Source organism: Agrilus planipennis, unplaced genomic scaffold, assembly GCF_000699045.2.
Source record: "Agrilus planipennis isolate EAB-ADULT unplaced genomic scaffold, Apla_2.0 scaffold6, whole genome shotgun sequence".
Lineage (NCBI taxonomy): Eukaryota > Metazoa > Arthropoda > Insecta > Coleoptera > Buprestidae > Agrilus > Agrilus planipennis.
In genome coordinates, this window is record NW_020439302.1 from 1,892,516 (window position 1) to 1,913,632 (window position 21,117).

Sequence of the window (21,117 nt, forward strand, 5' to 3'; positions counted from 1 at the left end):
ATCGAGTAGCCTCCAATAAGAAGAAGTCACTTCTGGGCTCGCGAACGGTTAATTTAGAAATTCGGAAGAGGTTGTTAAAGGTATATGTCCGGAATGTGGAATTGTACGGGTGCGAATCATCGATTATAGACGCGGCGAAAAACAAATGGTTAGAAGCGTTCGATATGTAGTCTTCCAGAGGAATGATGAAGATACCGTGGATAGAGAAGGTTAGAAATGAAGAGGTATTAGAATAGGACCACAGAAGAGGACTCTGTGGAAGTCAATAAGAAATAGGCGAGATAGGTTGGTAGGACATCTTCTCAGGCATGAAGAAGGGGTAGTCAGAAACATATTAGAAGCGCAAAAAGGAGTTCAGAGGAGTAGAGGTAGACCTACATTAGATTACTGTTCGCAAATAGTTAAGGATGTGGGTTATTCTAGTTTTAGGGAAATGCGAAGTTTAGCACAGGATATGAAAGAGTGGAGGTGCGTGTTCAAGCAGTCTTAGGACTGACGACTTTATGATGATGATAGCATGCATTTGCAATAAAATTATTTAGCGTAAAATGAATCTATCTACTTGGTTATAACTAACACACACCTTTAATAACGAACAAAATTTTAAAAACAAGATTTCATATTTGGATATAACGAACACATTCTAATGACGTTGTCTTACCGAAAAATTCATAATAAAAACAAGAGGAAATACACACAGAGCTACTATGGTAATCTACGAAAAACAAAATTAAAATGACACAGAGAGAGGGAGGCATGTCAATTTAATTCCAGTTAGATGTCAACCATTATTCCCAAATATAAAAGGGGATTGCATGCAAGCGAAAGATACCTTACTTAATTTTGCTTTTAGTTTAAATCATGGTTTTGTACACGGAACGCACCGGCGACTGTCTCGAATTTTTATTGTTCCGACTGCGATTGCGACGTTAATTTGGAAATGGTTTTCGATAATATCGCGCAATCTTCGAATTGTGTTGTTGCGTCATTAAAGTAATTTTTACTAACGGCTAAGCGAAATTTACGACATTTTTTTACACATAATAATGACGATTCAAATCGATAAGCAAAAACGACCACAAACTCGAGTCAAGAGCACATCTGTAAAGCTTTATCGAAGCTTACTTAAAAGTATAAATTTTACACGAAATGACGACGCTTACGTATAAACGTTGTTTATAAATTATTGTAGTGAACAGTTGACATGAAACTAAATACATATGAAAATGTTTTAACAATTTATCGAGAAACTCGAAGGCCAACAAATTTTTAAAAAGGGCTTTCTTTCTAACCTTCGGGGACAACTTTAAGGTAGAGCTGATACCTATACATACAGACCATAAAATTGACAACTACCGTCTGACAGATGAAGGCTAAATAGCGAACAATAAAACATTGGAATGATTTGAATGATAAGAAATATTTAATTCGAGCCTGCACTTGACGCTTCGAGAAACAAAGATGAAAGCAAAAGAGAGTGAGAAGACACATCTATGAATCGTCTCATCTAGCATGAACTGTGTAGCCCAATACGAAGGGTCATGTCATTCTAAACTACCTCTACCTACTGTAATACTCATTTTTTTTTCTTTAGGACAAAAGTCAATTGTATTTAGCATTTCTGTCATTATATTTCTTCACATGTGCTTCTGTACACCAGCCCTTGTTATTTTACGCCAATCTAACACAAAATTAGAATCCATTCGGTTTTAAAGAATTATAATGCATATTTCTGCTTTCGTTCCTTAAAACGCCGCTCAACGTCAACAGCTGAAAATGAGATTTGGAAATTAAGATAAATTACTCTGAATGAGACATGCTGGCAGCCTCTGCCCGAACCATTCGTTGTGATGTGCTCTGGTCGTTGGTACTACTGTACAACTAGCGAAGAGAAATGCAAACTGTTTAATTTCATGCCAGATGACGAATTGAAAAACACATGCCATATGTACAAATCATAATATCACTCGAGGAAATTCAAGTGCAAAATTCTCCATTTTACGTCAGCCAGTAGACCTGCCTATCACATTACTAGATACCTACCAAATTACTTGAAATGCTAATAAACAATATTTGCGTTCCTCTTGTATAGGAAAATTCGTTAAATACTTTTCCCCTTCAGGCCTATCAATCAATGTTATTGATTTTTGTACCGTATTTGTTTTATTATTTCGAAATTATCTATGACAGACATCGTCAGTTTTATTTACACAGACTTTTGACGTTTTCTCTAACAATTAATATTAAAAAACGCTTTGAAATTTAAGACAATGGATTCAGATAACCTACCAGTCATTCTCAGAAAACATATCCTATTAGGAATCAAAACTATTTCGGATATTTTAATAGGTTCAAATTGTACTTTCTGACGGCGCTGGTTTTGGTTTACAAGGCTAACCCCATCCGAACATATGGTCCTTCGAGCCGGATTTTGTGCTGCATCCGGCTCGAAGGACCAAGTATCTATAAAGTATTCTCTCTGCTATTGTCAACTGCGTGATGATGGGCCAACATGAGTATTCCTAACAAAAACGTTAATGCGGATGTTCATCACATCACCGCTCTCTTTCCGTAAACCTGCATGAAATTGCTGGGAACCCTTTAGTGCATAAATCACAAGTGTAGAAAATTACAAAGTTAAAAGCTAATGTGCGAGTTTTTGGAAACTAATCCTAAGATAGAAGTACACGTAAATTATTCTTAAGTGCTTTCATAATTGCCAAGAATGTATAATTAACTTGGTGCTGGCTTTCTAAACAACCGAAAAATTTGGCCACAATGTGTGTGTGATGTTTCAGATTGTTTAGAACTATTGTAGTGTCGTAGGACGCTGTTTCGCAAGAAATTGGCTACAAGTTTCAGTAATAAACATATTTACTATAATAATGCAATATCTCATGTTGGTATATCTAAATACTTGTAGCTTATTACAAGAACATAGGTTCGCCAAACAGCTTTGTTTCTTTGTAATAGATTAACATCAGGACCTGTACCAGCAACTTTTTGCCCATCGAAACCATTTCATTATTGTAATTATTAATCCTCGAGCTACGCGTTTTTAGTTCATTTTTATTAAAATATTATTAATAATAACAATAGCAAAGCAAGGTCGCCATCAAGAGAATTCGTTAATTCCACGTAGTCAAGGTATTTTTTGATTAATAGACGTTTTTGTCGATTACGTCACAGTAACAGGTTAAATTTTGATTATTGCTATTATTTTTTTATTACTTTATTCAGACATGCTATAAAAATACAGAAAATCAATACCATTTTCCGATAAATCTAATAGCTAGGGAACGGATATAAGGTCCCTACTTAGGCCGACGATTAAAATTTTATGAGGAAAACGCTATTACATACATAAAGAGTAATATTAGCTCGTCACCTGAATTATTTGAATTTGGTTTGCTTCTGGTACGCACTTCAATCGAATTTATGTACTTCCATAAACAATACAAACAGGTACATAGTAGTTTAATAGTTCTCGACAGTTAAATATGAGATTAAGTATACATTTCTTCGCTTTTATGTGTAGAGATAGGTACATACGTTATAAACATTCAAAAGGTTAGCAAGGAAAGCGGTTGAATGGACAAACGCAATGTGAATACGTATTTTACTTGTGCATTTGCCTCAACCGGGTTTTATGTGTCTATCAAAGTAAAAGAAAACTGAAATAAGCAAGTCAATACAAACGCCGTGCTCGGATTTCTAAATTCAATACCCTTTCAAACTTCCACGTTTTTTTTTTTTATGAATAACTGGTTTATAACGCTAACTCCGCATACGCGCATATTTATATTTTGTATTTGTGCATACGTGTGGAGCCAATTCACCCAATACTCCGGACATTTGCAGTCGAACACACTAATCGCAAAATGCAACATTATACTTCAATGATAATGCTTGTAACACTATTTGCGTCTTTTTGAATGCGATATTAAAACCTGCTGGCTACATATCTGCACGTTTTAAACGCACAATCCTAATAAACTCTATAAAAAATCCAGAGTTGTCATTTTCGGCAAATGGAGCGATCAAATCTCAAATAAAATGGAAACACATAATGTCAAAATCCGATTATTATTTGTTCTCATCATCATCATAAGGTCGTCAGACTGGTTGGAGTCGCACCTCCTGTCCTGTGCTATCTTTGCATTTCCTTAAAACTAGAACAATCCACATCCTGAACTATTTGCGAATAGTAATCTAATCTAGGTCTACCTCTACTCCTCGTAACTTCCATTTATGCCTCTGAGAAGGTGTCCTACCAACCCATCTCGCCTATTTCTGATTGACTTCCATAGTGCTCTGTTCTCCTATTCTTTTAATACCTCTTTATTTCTAACCTTCTTTATTCACAGTATCCTCATCATTCGCCTGTAACACCCCATTTCGAACGCTTCTAACCTTTTCTTTTCCGCTGCACCCACCGTCAATGTTTCGCACCCGTACAGCGCAGTGCTCCAAACATACATGTTTAATAATCTTTTTAGAATTTTCAAATTAACCATGCGCGACCATAAAAGTCGCTTCTTTTTATTGAAGGCGAATCGACCCCGCGCTATCCTTTGCTTGAAATCCCTACTATTCCTTCCGTCCTGACTTATCTGACTTCCTAGATACCTAAGGATTTAAGCAACTGAGGAATTGACGTTTTTACGTCTACTACAATTATCCTGACAAAGTCCTAGCGCAACGGTGTTTACGCCAAAAATTTTTTGAAAGTAAATTACTCACTAAAGAATATTTTTCTGTAAGTAACAAAGTATGTTTGAGCTTTGAGCGCCACCCTTGTCATCATTTTTTGATGGGATGAATATGTTTCTTCTGGATCTCGATAAAAATTTTCAAACTTTCGGACCCTACTTAAACTTACTTGCCGACCCCTGAGTATAGTAGTACAGAGATAATAGATAGCTTTTCATCTATTTTCCAGTAAACGGTTGGAGCGTCAGATGTTTGAATTTGATGGTAACAAATTAGCGACAAATTATGAGGCATTTTAGAAATCAGAAGAGGATACACGTAAAATCATATTATCTCTACGAAAAGAAGATAATGACGTGGCTGGTACATTCCGATTTTTGGGAAATGCGAAGATTACCTCAGGGTAGAAGTCGTGATTACAAATTCATAATATTGTAGTTATTGTTACAAGAATTCGTAGTAGGGAAAAGCACTTGGCCGATTTTTAAAAAAAAAAATTGACCCTTTTTTGCAACATGATTGAAAATATTAATGTTGCAATTTTTCTTATTGTTATTAAAATATTTGACCCGATATCCTGAACAAATAAACTGCTATCCTACATTTCAATTTCCTATTTCACTTACGATAATAATTAACTTTTTTTTGTGTGTGTGTGTGTGTGTGTGTGTGTGCGCAAGCTGCAACAGTTTTACACTAGAAATATTTTATTGAAAAGACTGCACAGTAAGTGTTATAATTTGTTTGGCTTTTCTATTTGGCTGTAAAAACAAAATTGGTAGTTAAAAAGACAATAACGACTACTCTGTGCTACGTTACCTTTTCAATCAATTTCAGAGTCGTTATTGCTCAAGAGTAATTTAATTTCGGCGTAGACACACTCCATGTTTTTCATTGTAAACAATTTTACGTTATATGTATGTTGTTGTTAATCGTAAGTGAGAAATGTCCCATTAAAAAGTAAATTGGTGTTAGTTATAAGGCAATAAGCGATTTTGTTTGCCGTAGATTGTACTCCTTCGTTTATTATTAATAACAAATAACCCAGTTTTGGTCTCCTTTCGATACTAAACAGCAAATTTAAACCACTAAACATTGCAGTAATGACGAATTCTTGAAAGGTTTTTTTACTAAAAGCAAATAACGGAAACGGGGGCCATTTTTTTACAAATATGAAACAATACAGTCTATTCCAAAAAATTGTATGAAAACCAAAATTAAATGCCTGGACACATTTCGAATGTAGACTATGGCATATGGTGAAGCTACCTTGGACCGAAGCAACGTTTATCGGTAGTACAAAATGTTCTCAGAGGGCCAAGAAGATGTGAACGATGAAGAGTGTAGTGGACACCCGAGCACGTCAACACCAGAAGAAAACGTTAGAGAAGTTGATGAGGATCTAAACATATCGATTGGCTCCTGTCATTCGATTTTTACCAATGATTTGGACATGAGACGGATCGCCGCAAAATTCGTACCAAAATTGCTCAATTTCGACCAAAAACAGCATCGCAATTAACATTGCTAACTGATGCCGAATCATGGGTTTATGATTGTGACGAGGTAACCAAAACTCAATCATCCCAATGGAATCTGCCGTACGAATTAAGACCAGAAAACGGGTGTCAAGTTAAGTCGAATGTGAAGGTTTTGCTTACAGTTTTCTTCGATTGCAGGGGCATGGTGCATCCTGAATTTTTACCATAAGGTAGAACTATCAATAAGGAATATTACCTACAAGTTATACGCAATTTGCTCGAAGCGATCTGCCAGAAACGCCCGCAAAAAAATGCAAAAGGGAAGTTCGCTCCCTGGCAGATTTTAATACTAAGGGACATTTAAAGACCCCGCTGTGTTTTATACAATCAAAATATATTCAAATGTGCCCTGTTTCACATAAAATCCAATTCGTAACATATAATTGCACATCAGCGTTTAATCAAGTTAACTAACTTGACTCCAGCAAAAGAATTTTTTGTATCCAACAACCTAGTTTGTATAAATTTATTATAAGTTTTTGCTAATATAAGATACAATTTATACATCAATCAAATAAAATTAAATGGGTAATAACGATTTGACACACGCATGTCATGTACTATTTGCGTATACTTATTGGTTACTTTTTTGTTACGCGATTTTTTAATGAAACTTACCTACACCAGTTTAATTCTACTTTCACAATACTTCTCTTAAAATATATATCTGCACACATACGTAGATATCCAGTACCTACATTACATTTTATGTTAGATATAAGTAATTTAAATGAAGTATATTAGTTAATTACGTTAAGTTTTTTTAAGTCGTTGTTGTTGTTGTTGAAGCTGTCAGCTGACCTAGTTAGTCAAAATCGAAGGTCGCTCAAGTTCTAATTGTTATTATTATTATTATTATTGTTATGTTAACAATAAACAATTGTTATTTGTATCGTGTTATTTCCAATTAAGTTGAAAAAATTTTTCGCCAATGCTGTTTTTAATATAACAAATAAGTTCTGTCTACAATTTCAATGTTGCGCATTTTTTTAAGGTTCCGTACGTCCAAATTAAAAATGGAACCCTTTATAGGATTATTCATGAACATGTTGTTTTTCAACTACAATGTCGGTTTAGGGTTCCATACGTCCGAATGAATCAGTCCGTTTTTTTTTTTCTACCAAATTAATCGAAGAACATCGGACCCACTCTCATAGCGCTAGTAAATTTTATTAAAAATCTAAAATTTACATCTACAATTCAACATAGTTTTTTAATTTATTCAAAAGTTACAACATATACATCAAATTATCGAATTGTATTGATTAAGTAACTTTAGACTGATTTTTTTTCGATACGTTATATAAGCGCTTAATTAATTAATAAAAAATTTAGGTGTTCGTAATCGAAATTTTAATTTTTAATTTTAACTGACACTGTCGTGTTTGTTTAGCGTCAATCGGGAAACCGTTAGACAGAAAACCGCGTAAAATAATTATTTTTTGGAATACGCGCCTCCGGGGTATCGGCTTAATTGAGGTAATTTTCTCACAAAATTTCGACAGCTTATTAAAAGAATGATTAGTTCAAAAGCGAACTTTCAGATTATACTTAAACTAAAAAAAACCAGTTAGGTGAGAAAGCAGCCAGTTTCTGTGTCGTCAGGTGCCCAATCATTCACTAATTTTATTGGTAGACAAATTTCTAACGACGAAATCTGAAAAATTGACTAATCACTTGGAGCCACGAGAAATATTAAAACCATGTAAGCATACATTAATAAAAGTGTGTGGGTACAGCATATTTAAACGAAATATTAATGGCGAACGAATAAACGAAAGCAACGGTGTGAATTTAATTAATTTTATCGCTCTCGTTTACCTACATGAACGATTGTCGAAAACGAATTAATTATTATTTAAAAGCCGAAATAGACAGCCATGTAATGAACAAACACTCCCAACGCTTTCGACTGATTCTAACCAATAAAAACGACACGTGCACTTTCTTCATTTGATTAAGTGTTTATTAATTCTATTATTTATCTCTTCCGAAAAATCTGAAATTAAAATACCTATCGTCATTTAGTTATCCTACAGTATAGTCAAATTGTTTACATATCCTTTATTTTATAAAAATATAGGTTATAGGTAATTATTTTTAGGTTAAAGTTCTTTGACATATGTCACTCTAATGTCATGTACATTAAACCTAACCTAATAATTTATGTCAATTTTTGAAGTTCTGGGAAAGTAGTGGCAGTCTTACTAAGTGTATCATTAAACCCTTTAATGAAAAAAAGTTGTTGGTTAATAGTTATTAAAATATGTACCTTGAATCTTGTATCTTGTATCTTGAATTTAGAAAGAAATTAACCTTTGTTTGGCGTTTGACATATGTCACTGTAATGTCAAGTACATTAAACCTAACCTAATAATTTACATGACTATTCATGTTTCAAAAAAAACTAATACCAGTATCACCAATTCTGGCATTAATAAACCTTTCACAAACCACAAAATTGTCCAGTAATATGCTGTATTTAAAAACAATATTATACATAGACGAAGTTCTTTACTTTTTACTACTACATTAATTAGAATAATATTCAGTTATAAATATTAGAATTCACCAACAGTATTGTAATACATACAGCAATTATAACGTACCAGAGGTAATGCGACATGTGTTGATGACGATGCAATACGAAGGAAGTTGAATTACCATTAATTATTATTTAGTTCGTGTAATCAAGTATAATATTCTCGTTTTCACCAGGTTCCGAGCATTACAAACTTCCCCCTCTCGTTTTACCGCCGATAAATATTTATGACACATTTTCTTATTGTTCTTTACATATTTAGGTGTGACCATATGCAAAGGCGCTTGCCATGTCTCCGTCTAAACAACTATATGTGTACGTACCTACGAAATTGAAATTTCTACAGCCACGAAGACGGACGGTTATGACCCCGTTTCGAATATATTATCATTATTTTTGTTATTTTGTCGTAACAGCATTTTCTATGTTTTTTATATACCAGTTAAATTCCAAAAAAACTGATACGTTGACACAAAATTGAAAAATAAGAACAAACAGACCCCGAGAATATTGTCAGCTGTGAACACATTTTGTTCTTCAAGTTGCATAAAAACATACTCGAGGCGATCAGTAACGTGTGTTATTTTTGTGAGTCGATCGCCTTGTATTTATAATATCACTTCTTGCTACCTTGAGTCAATCTTTACATTTATCAAAAACTGCAACTTTTTGCTATATTACGTTTTAATTAATGATAACTTTATTGCATCTAATGTGGTGCATTACATTGACGGCAAAATTTCTTATTTTATTTTGACCTAAACTGTCATTATTTAAATTTTCCATTTGGCCGAAGTTACTAACGTATTGCATCTATAAATTCATAACCTGTGACTTGAATGAAAATAATCACTATACATATCGCATTTTCGACGTATGCATATCAATTATTGTGGATATCTATTCATCTCAACATGGAAAAATAACGAAGGAAATTGTAGTCGACGCGAAAAGTAGCGAAAACAAAAAACTTGATAACGAGTTACAAGAATGGTAACTTGAACTTGTCGCAATGATGTTTTTAATAGCTTTTTTAATGTTTATTATTTCTAATAAAAAATTTCGTAAATGACACGTTTTTATTTAGAACTGTAGTGACTTAAAATTTACTTAAAAAAACAACACCTGCTATGTACATTCCAATATTTAGTAAATAATAAATTTCAATTAATACCAATCAGTAAATTCCTTTTTTGTTAAATCAACATTTTGTTTAATAAACAAGTTGTTGCCAAACACTCGTCTATTCAAATATTTTCGTTTTACAACAAAAGTGCGAAAATGTTTTCTTTACACATCGGTGACTTTTTTTTTATTGAATTAAATATTTCGAAAACTCTTTCACTTAATTTATTGTTACGATCTTCCTTTATAGATTTCAAATAAACTATAAAATTATAAAAAAAATACGAAACACCTATATATAATGTGTGTAATTAAATACGTTAAAACTTATAATCACGGCGGCAAATCAGATCAGTAGGGCAGATGCCAGTAAGTTTACATCATAGCAATATCTTTCTAAAATATAAATGTTTAACACCGTCTTCTATGAATTTATTCGTTTCTTCAACATACATGTGTACTAAGCCAGCTATTCTGGCTAATTTTGATCAGCAAGTTGGACGAATTTTGACTACTTAAATCATAGAAGATGCGATCAACATCATTAAAGACAGCAAAACTTTAAGGATATATATACAGGGGCGAAAGATTTATATGCTTAAATTTGCAGATGATATAGCAGTATTAGCATCTAGCAAGGAGGAGTTAGAGATAGCTTTAAATAAAATGAAAGCTATATTGACAAAACAGAATAGCATAAAAATAAGTAGAAGTAAAACAAAAATACTGGTATGCAAAGGAAAGAGCGAATATAAAGATAGGAGACAAGAAATTAGAAGATGTGGGTGATGTTAGGTATCTAGGAGGTCAGATAAGTCAGAACGGAAAGAGTAATAGAGATATAAAGCAAAGGATAGCGCAGGGTCGAGTCGTCTTCAATAAAAAAAGTCATTTTTATGCTCGCGAACGGTTAATTTAGAAATGTGAAGATTAGCTCAGGATAGGAAGGAAGGTCCAACCAGTCTTAGCACTGACGACCTTATGATGATAAAATCAAAAAAACAAATCAACAAAATGTAATGCGAAAAATCAATTCCAGCTGTAAACTTCGAACATGTAACTCTGTCATTACATACCATATTTGCATATATTTCCAATGAGAACAATTAAATAAAAACAATTCAGCAATTTTCGATCTTATTAGTTCGTAATAACACAATGGCGCTCTCGATTATTTTCGGTGTTGAAACTAATTTGCAGCATGTTGCATTTGCTTCCTTTCCGCCTTACTACGTGTAACACGTACATTCGTCGACTTGGCCAACTGCGATATCCCTTTTAGCGCCGCTGTTATACATCCATACGAGAAAAAGAGTGATGCCGATCAACAAAAGGTTGTAAATCCGAGTAGAAACGCTCGCCAGCAATTGTCGTAAGTACTCCCCCTTACTCCCCGTACTGTGTCCACTCGCGATCATAACAGGCCGGCCTTTTATCCGCCTGTTGAAATTTTCGCATAACTGCTTTGAAACAATGTAAACGTTTAATTGAAAAACGAGCCGATTTTATACATAACAATCCACACCGCGATTGCAGCCGCGACCACTGACTTAATTATATTTTTAATTAAGGTTCATCATTCGTTCATACGTGCAGTGTTCTGCTTACTAGGCCGATAAGTAATAGCGAGTGGCTGCAGTTGTGCTACGTCCGTTTTATTAAATAAGTCGTTGAAATGATTGCCAATCGATTGTATTAAATTATGCACTTCAACAAGAGTACACAAACGTCACTGTGGATCTATCTAGATGAAACTTTTTTTTTTTTGTAATAATGGTGCCATTTGGTCAGGTAAAAATTGTATATGGTACATTCAGTAATTGGTTAAAATCACAATTTACTCGAGATGAAATATAAGGCAGTGTCCACCTCGCGCATGAAGGATTTACATGTTAAAACGCTCAAGTCGGTACATGGTGGAATCACTTGTTGACGTGATTGAAATTGATCTTTTTGGCACTGTTTGATAGTCAAAATTCTTCTTCATCGTCATCATAAGGTCGTCAGTCCTAAGACTGGTTAGACACGCACCTCCACTCCTTCCTATCCTATGCTAATCTTCGCATTTCCCTAAAATTAGAACATCCCACATCCTTAACTATTTGCGAACAGTAATCTAATTTAGGTCTACCTCTACCCCTCCTAACTCCTGTTTCTACCTTAATATATTTCTGACTAGACTAGACCTTCATGCCTGAGAAGGCGTCCTACCAACCTATTTCCCCTATTTGTCCTCTGTTCTCCTATTCTTTCTAATACCTCTTCATTTCAAACCTTCTCTATCCACGCTATCCTCACCAATCGCGTATAACACCCAATTTTTCGAACGCTTCTAACCTTTTGTTTTCTGCCGCGCCCACCGTCCATGTTTCGCACCTGTACAGCGCCGCGCTCCAAACATACACCTTTAACAATCTTTTTCAAATTTCACAATTAACCATTGGCAAGCATAGAAGTGACTTCTTTTTACTGAAGACGACTCTACCCTGTGCTATTCTTTGCTTTATATATAAAAAAAGACTTTATCTAAAATATATATTAGCCTTGTTAACTTTATTTTTGAAACTACTGAAACATGACAACGAACTGAGAGACGTCGAGCTGGATTTTCTTTTTGAATAGACCAAGAGTGGGTCACATCGTTGTAAATTTTAATTCCCATATAAAGATAACACGTTCATCAAATAATAAAAACAAAAGCTATCGATTTGGACAAAGCATTTGAATAGATAGCGTCGATTTAATCAACTGAAACTAGTGAAATTTCGTAAGAAAGAGCTTTCGTTATAGTGTCTGCTGTAGTTGTGTTATTGTTGGTGCTGTTAATTGTGATTAGGTTTATTAAGCGAGAGCTCTGGATGTTTCAAAGCGATACCAACTTCGCAAAGTTAAATTTCTAATTAAAGTTAAAAGTTTTGAAAGCATTGTTTCCAAGCAAAATACACCACCGACTTTCTTGGCGTAGATACGTTCCAACGTTTTGTCCCTTAATTATTTTTTGATTTAACAGACAATAAACTAAAAACATTTCTTGCTAAAAATGGAATAAAATTTTAAAAATTTAAAAAATCTTTTTAACGGATAACTGTTTCGCAATTCTATATTAATTAGTGTATGTATTGGCAGCTATTTAACTGGAAATAAGTCCAGTCCCGTCAGTACCGACAACGTTGTGAAATAATTTGTACAATAAGCGAAATTTATTTCTATAATTAGATTCGTTAAGTAACTTTTTAGAACGAAACCGCGAACGCCTACTTAGTTTTCTTTTTAAATACGATGAGCAAACACATTAAATCTGAATCTGTATCTAGGTATTTTTTATTAACAAAATGTATGCACATAATTACGTATGTATGCGATTGAATACAATTCGTAGCCTACTTTTTTTAAACAAATCAAATACATTTACACATTACACTTCTAATTTGAATTGCAATACACATTTGTAAAGCACAAATATTCAAAAATCCTAAATATACCACACATGCTCAAAATAAAAAGAGCCCGAGATAAAAGTGTTCGGTCTCTGTCAAAAAAACTGCGTCTCTGAACGAGAGACTCGAATCTCTGAATTAACAATTTTATCGTTCGAGTTTCTCATACAGAGACTGAGAGATCCGTAAAAACACCTAGGCAATAACTGAGAGACTGTGAGAGACGATCTCAGAAACGCTGAAAGACCTGAGAGACTGAAAATTTTTGTCTAGGGAGATAGATGCTGCTGTACCTATTGTAACTCGATTATCTCTATAAATAGTAACAACAGTTGCAATATTTTTCTGTTGAAATATTACGACTTGGGGTAATGGAGAAGAGAGAGAATAAGAAGAAAAGTACGAATCTAAATTCTTTAATATGACGCCCTGTATTCACGATTCCCCATTGTTTCTTCATAAATGATTTGATTTGATTGAGTTCAACTATTCATTCATTCATTATAACCGATCTTCTGATCTTGGGTGATCGCATAACTGACTCTATATATTATGGAAAATTTCGGCGCACGCCTTACTTAAACTTAAGTAAATACAAATTGGACGACTTTGCTATACGACACACAAGTGTTTCACTACAAAATGTGCACAGTGGCATCGTCGCACTTAATAATTAAATCGGAAAACAAAAACCGGTTAATCAGTTTGGCAAACAAAGCAAGAAAATCTTTGTTTTCAACAACCCACTAATCAGCACATAAGCGTCCAGAGTAGTACTAGGAAAATTGCGGGTAAATATACATTTCCGAAAAAATAGCGTATGTTTGTCTACAGTTTATGCATTATAGGTAACAAGTTTAGTGTACCTGTGCCTGTTCTATGTATATATTTAAATATATTTGTACTTTGTACATTTTGTTAGTAGTGGTTCACAGAAATATTCCAGTCACTTTACTAGTTAAAAATGGACAAAAGACCTTTACCATCGCCACCGTTTAGCGTTTATTTAACATTAGTAGCACTTGCCACAATACATACCTACTGCTTAACAAATTATACACTGTATTGTTTTAAGACATATTTCAATGTTATTTTTTATATTTTACACCAATTTTTGTTTTTATTATCAAACAATGGAAATGCAATTCTGATATTGTTGAGATCAATTTTGAAAAGGCTTTTGTTTGTTTCAACCGAGTATACAAAATTTGCTACCGAAAGACACAAGATACTTCTACGGAAATAATCAAATAATGATAAAGTAAATAAATAATCGATCAATCAGATTAATATAAAAAGTCGTTTTTACTTCAATTCCCTAGACAAAAATTTTCAATCTCTCCAGTCTCTCAGAGTCATTCAGCGTCTCTGAGAGCGTTTCTCACAATCTTTCACTGTCTCTCAGTTATTGCCTAGGTGTTTTTATGGATCTCTCACAGTCTCTGTATGAGAGACTCGAACGATAAAATTGTTAATTCAGAGATTCGAGTCTCTCAGAGAAACTGAATGAATAAAACTGAAAAATTGAGAGACTCGAGTCTCTCGTAGAAAGACTGGGATCTCTGAAATATGTTCAACTTAGAAAATTTTAACCATGTTTATCGAGATACCACTTATTGAGATATATTCGAGTCTCTTCTTCAGAGATTCTCTCGTTCAGAGACTGGATACGAAATGAGGATCTCTCTATGAGCGACTCGAGTCTCTCGTTCAGGGACGCTAAACAGTTTTTTTGACAGTCTCTCTCAGCGACACCAGAGAGACTCGATGAGAGACGGAGACCCGAGTCTCGCTTTCAGAGGCTCTGAGAGACTGAACATTTTTATCTCGGGTTCAACTACAACGCGTGCAGATTGTTTTGAAATAATCTACGTAAATAATCAATTTTCATTAATCGAAATAATCAATGATTTTTTGGCAATCTATAAAATCGATTGTCAAATTTAATAATCGCACTGTCTCTATTGCCTGTTCTTTTTAGGTTTGTTTAGATACGAACGAAAGTTTTATTTGACGTGTCTTTTGTTTTACGCGATTCTATGTAAAGTGTAGTAGCTTAGTGTTTGATATAATCGATTATAATGGTTAAAGAGTTGCGTAAACGGCCCGATTAATGTGCTAAACGGTTAAGCTGGTTATTTTTGAACTCGTAACGGCCATTATCAGATATTAGCGGCGAAGTTAGGTGTGTTTATGTGAAATTATGGCTGTACTTAAATTAATTTATTCGCTTCTTGGCAACAAATGCTTCAATTCTTAGAAATGCCAGAGAATTTATCATTCCTTATGCACGTATTATTAATTAACTTAACTCTTTGTAGACATTTGGCTTGTTCCCATTGCAGACCGTTTCGATTTTTTTCAAAGGATAGGTACTACACGGTCCTCTGCAAGGACCCTCATAATGTCAAACACTATAATAGCAATGTCAATTGAAATTACATTTGAAATTCAAAACACCACCGCTTAATTACCGCATGTTTAGTAAATAATTAAATAACTAATCCAATAAGTGATTCAGCTGGGTGACAATTTGTACAAATTAAATTTACTGCCCCAATATTTCTGAAATATTGAGAAACTTTTTTCTTTTCAATTTTTTAATTGATTATTTCGAAACCAATTGTTAAATACTCGAATAGTAGTTAACCAATGGGAGCACGCCCCGTTTGCTGCAAGGAGAAGTAACAATTGAATCATATGAAGTCACGTTCATGTCGACTTGCAGCAACGAATAGGTGCGATCTTCGAGTTGTTCGTCTTCAGTCGTTAATTACTCTATAATAATTAGAAAACAGATCGAGAAACTATCTTCTTTTTAGTTTTTTAATCCGATGCATGATTATGTAGTAATCAATTGTTAAAATTCGAATATAAATTAACCAATGATTGCACTCACTATTTGCTGAAAAGAGAAGTGACAATTGAAGCGTAAGTCATGGCTATGTAGACTTGCAGCAAAGAATAGGCACGATCTCCGATTCGTTGATTTTCAGTCGTCAATTACTCAACAATTAGTAACCATTTTCGCATACAATCGACACCGCGTATATATGTTGCGAACTGTTTCAGCAGTAGGTAATTATTCTAATTATTTTGAATTGACAAGAGGTTCAGTGATTAGGTAATTATTTAATTATCGTTACGATTTTGCATTAAACAGTAAAACGTTAAAAGCGACATACGTAGAAACGTTAATATGTATAAAAGGCGATCGCAGCAGTCGTCGAACGTCCCGACAACGGCTAAATAATTAAAACTGCAACAGTCCGATATTTCTTGGGCATAAAGTGGACCGGAGTTGGCAAAAGGCGATTAAGATCTGGCCGTAATAAAATTTAATTAATAAGAAAATGAGTGATTTAAACAAATACAAGTTTAACTTTAGAAGCGATTAAACATGTCAACAATAAAATTTTCCCGGAGCAGCCCGGCACACACACACACACACACACACACACGCTAATAAACGGAATGGCGAATGGGACCGAGACATAAACCCAGCCTACTTGAGGAATTAAAATTATATTTTATTGTATTTGAAATTTACAGTCTTTGCCGATATAAAAGTTTATTGCTTTCTCGCAATAACACGTTGCACGCAGAAAAATCTCTTTTATTGAAAATATGATTTACTGTTGTTACTCGCTTGCCTTTATTATCTATACTTACTTTATATTTTATGCTACGCTTTATGCCATATATGTTTTTATATTTGTCGTAAATAACGCTATTCTCTTACTTCTGAATCGGAAAAATGCAATTTACTAGGCCTTATTCCTCAATAATAAAGCCATTCGTGGCCGCTGCTCGCCAACTATTCTTTCTAGATACGTACATGCTCCATCTAGATCTACGAACCCGTGTGTACCACTTACTACGATATTTTCCGACCAGTAGCGGTTCGTCTCGATTACTGAAGAATTAATTGACAAAAACAATTGTTTAGCTACTTATTTAGAGCTATTGAAACTCCTGTAAAAATGCTCGAATCAATTATTTCTTTTATGGTCGCAGATCCTTCAAAAGGTCCTCCCGTTTGTCCTTGTTGGATTAATAAGAATACAAAAAAGCGTCGATGATAACACGTTGTAAACTAAACAGATTCGTGTTTTAACTGATGCGAGGTAAATATTATATATAAAAGAAATTATGAGTGCTCTCAGCATAGGGCAAAATAGCATTACGTAGTTAGTATTAGCAATTTCTTATGCTGAAGTGTACGATGTGTTGCATACCTATTTACAAACAATTCCTTTAAATTTAATTTTTCAAACAATTTTTGACACAAACAAAGTGATTAAACAAATTGTTCACAAAAGTGAATTTCGACCACTCGAAACAATGGTGTTAACAGCTTCGAGCTCACAGTGAGTGATGTATGTTAGTATAAAAGATTTTAATTCTTGTCATACGTACTAGACACTATAGATGCCTTTATTTAGTATTTAGACAATAAGTTATTAAACATTCAAACTAATTTGAAAGTTGTATCTCTTCGAAAGAAGAAAAGCAATACACTTTAAAATTGGAATTTCTCAAAACTAAATGTTTATATTACAAAGAAACAATTAATTTTATTCATAAATATTCACTATAATTCTAACATCCTCTTTTTTCTGTTTCAGGTATGAATTATTTTCAACAAACGCCCAACTTTGTAAGTAAATGTTTTTGTTAGGGTTATATACCCGAATGATCTAATACAGAGGTGGGGAACCTGCGGACTCAAGACCGCATGAGGTCTTCGTGAGTCTTTTGCGTGGCCTTCATGAAAGCTAGTCCTAGCGTTAATTAATATTTTAAAATATAAATAATCTGAAAGTTAATAACATCAGGTATAAGGTAATCCTTTATAGCATAAAGGTTAGCTAGAGCTTTAGCTAAAGTTATCTCGAACTGATAAAACTATGCAATAACTATGATTTAACAAGTCGCATTTTTAGGTGTGCAGTCTCCTTTATTACTGCCTAAATTAAATGTGACCTCCAATGGTAAAAAGCTTCCCCACCTATGACTATAATGGAGCTCTATTATTGAGATAATTCTGTCTATTTTCGTCAGTCTGTCAGAGACTCCTTACTTTTAGACAAAGTGAGATAATAATACAAGTTTATTTAAAGGCGCACCATACATGAAAACAAAAAACAATTGTTTTTTATAATTTTACCTACGCTTGTAGGACACCGTTTTTGAAGTAATACTTCTTTTAAAGTGTTGAAACTAAAATTGCAACATTTGCCTAATTGTAGTTGCGCACGTGCACTAACGAAAGGTCAACGGTATGAAGTTAGCAACTTAGCTAGTTCAATGCGAGATAAGAACTGGTGGCTCTGATCTTCATAGTCGCCACTGTTGTAGGAATGTGTGGAGGGTTGGGGATGGGGATGACTAGAGGCGCAGGAGTGAAGGTGAAAAATAAAAAATTTGAAACTAAAAAACTAACGTCACCTAAACTAACCAGAACAGAAAATTATCTATTTAGCTCCTCCAATAGAATTTCTTTTGACGATTGACGCATTAAGTTTACAGTCCTTTAAATCTAAATCGGCCGATAGATTAAACGTAATTAGTAAAGAAATACTGTTTTGACACTCAACTTTTACCTCAAAAAGTTTTAAAAATGTTTAGGGTCACTGTTCTTGGAATTAGACTTTTACTCTGCATCACCAAATGACAAATAACTACTTAAATTTTATTAGATTGAATACACGTCCAGACAAACGTTTATTTCTTTGTTGTATATGATTAAAAGTAGGTACCTAACCGAATAAGCGGTGGCATTTAAATATCGAAATAATTTATCAGAGTAATTGATTTTATTGCAATTATTTGACTAATGTATAACCGCATTAATGCCAGGAGCTGGGATAGTATGAGAATCTATGAAAAATATGAAAATAAGATAAGATAATAAAAATATGGTTATTGCCAAGCGATCTCACTCCCCAATTTTTTGCTCATGACCAGGCATTACTATTAACTCCTTTTTTAATTTAACATATCGTACTATCTGGAAAGGGGAATTTACAGTAATGGTGTTAAGAAATTATTGTATTATATTTTCAACATGTATCTATGATCACTTATTCTTGTTGACTTATGCATATTTGTTTAGGTAATTTCAATTTGGCTAAGCTATCAAGTAATGTTTTAAGTTTTCATAATTATCTTCCAGTTTTTTCGCATCTCACTGTCAACTTTAAGAGCAAGTGATGACAAGCTGATGCCAAAGAATGTCACTCACATCTTCCTGGATGAGTCGTGTATATCAATGTATTGTTATTTTATTAAACATGGGACCATTAGATCGGGGATTATTATTAACCCCTTTTTTAATTCAACGTATCGTGTTATCTGTTAAGGGGTATGTGCTGAGGAATCAGAATACAATTTATTCCAAATCTATCAATGATTACTGGATTTTGTAGACTGATATAGGTATGTTACTGTATTCAATTGCAGACCGAGCGGCATGACCTGGAGGTTTAGACCATTGGTTAGCATTCGGGAAGACCCCAGTTCGATTCCGGGTCCGCCTGCCTTGGTTTAAGTTTTTCTGTGGTTTCCTTGGACCACTTAGGCAAATGCTGAGGCAGTAATATTCCACAGATAATCTTTCATTCTCTTCTGTCTCCATTTCGTCCGTCTCATCTTTCTCACCCTAAACACCACCCACCCATTCCCATGATTCCTGAAAGAAGGCTAAAGAGGGCCTTCCGCCTTACCTTCCGGCGTAATCAGGAGGGACTGCCCGCCTACCAGCATTACTGGCTGATGGGAATTAAACATCCAAAAGTTAAGTTATTCAATTGCATTTCAGCTACGCTATTATATAATATTTTAAGTTTTTATTGTTATCTTCCGGTCTTCTCGGTTTTCACTAGTCAACTAGATAAGCAAGTGAAGACGGGCTGATGCTAAAGAACCTCAGTCACATACGTCTTTCTGAATGCGTTCTAGATCAATTTATTGTTATTGAATTATGTATGGGTCTGAACAGGTGGCTTACCAACCTGTCTCACGTATTTCTTATTACTTCCATATCGTCCTCTGCACTCTTACTCTATATAAGACTTTCTCATAACGTTTTCTATCCACCACAACGCTAACGCTTCTAACTGTTGCTTCCACGAAGCATATCGGCCAAATATATACACTTTTAAAAATCTGTTCTTTATGTTAAAGCAAACCGACCGAGCACTATTCTTTGTTTTACATTTCAAGCGAATTTTCTATCCTGAATTATCTGATTCCCTAAAAACGATATGCTCCAGTTTCACATGTCCTACTTTTGCATAAGCTCCAGGCCTTTATACATACCAATATTTTTGATTTATTTTTATTACGAAAATGGCGTCATGCTTTGTAAATTAATAACGTATCAAGTTAAAGTTTAAAAAAAAAAAATCAAAACCAGTTTTTGTTTGAATTGCGTAACAATTTTGTTTTGAAAAAAATTATGGTTATTCATCGCTGTTGCAGAAGCCTTATCAGAAAGAGATGCGCATGTTTTGCAGCCGCATTATTTCCTAATAACAAATTAAATTGCATTTATGCTAGTTTGAAATACTTAATGTAGCTAATTTTGTTTAATTGAACTTGTAAATTTTATTCGAAGAAATTTCTTATTTATGTATATATAGTACCTAGACGAAGTTTCCAGAAACTGAGATGTTTGTCGATGTTACTGATAGAAATTCTGAAGGTACACTTATTATTCACGTTTGTTGTGCATTTGTCGCCTCTGGTGATAGGA

General features: G+C 34.0%; 1 protein-coding gene across 1 annotated transcript in view; it reads left to right on the forward strand.

The window, feature by feature from the left end:
* Positions 1 to 21,117, forward strand: part of LOC112905644 — a 135,835-nt gene that overhangs the window by 39,785 nt on the left and 74,933 nt on the right. The gene's annotated exons all lie outside the window — the stretch shown is intronic.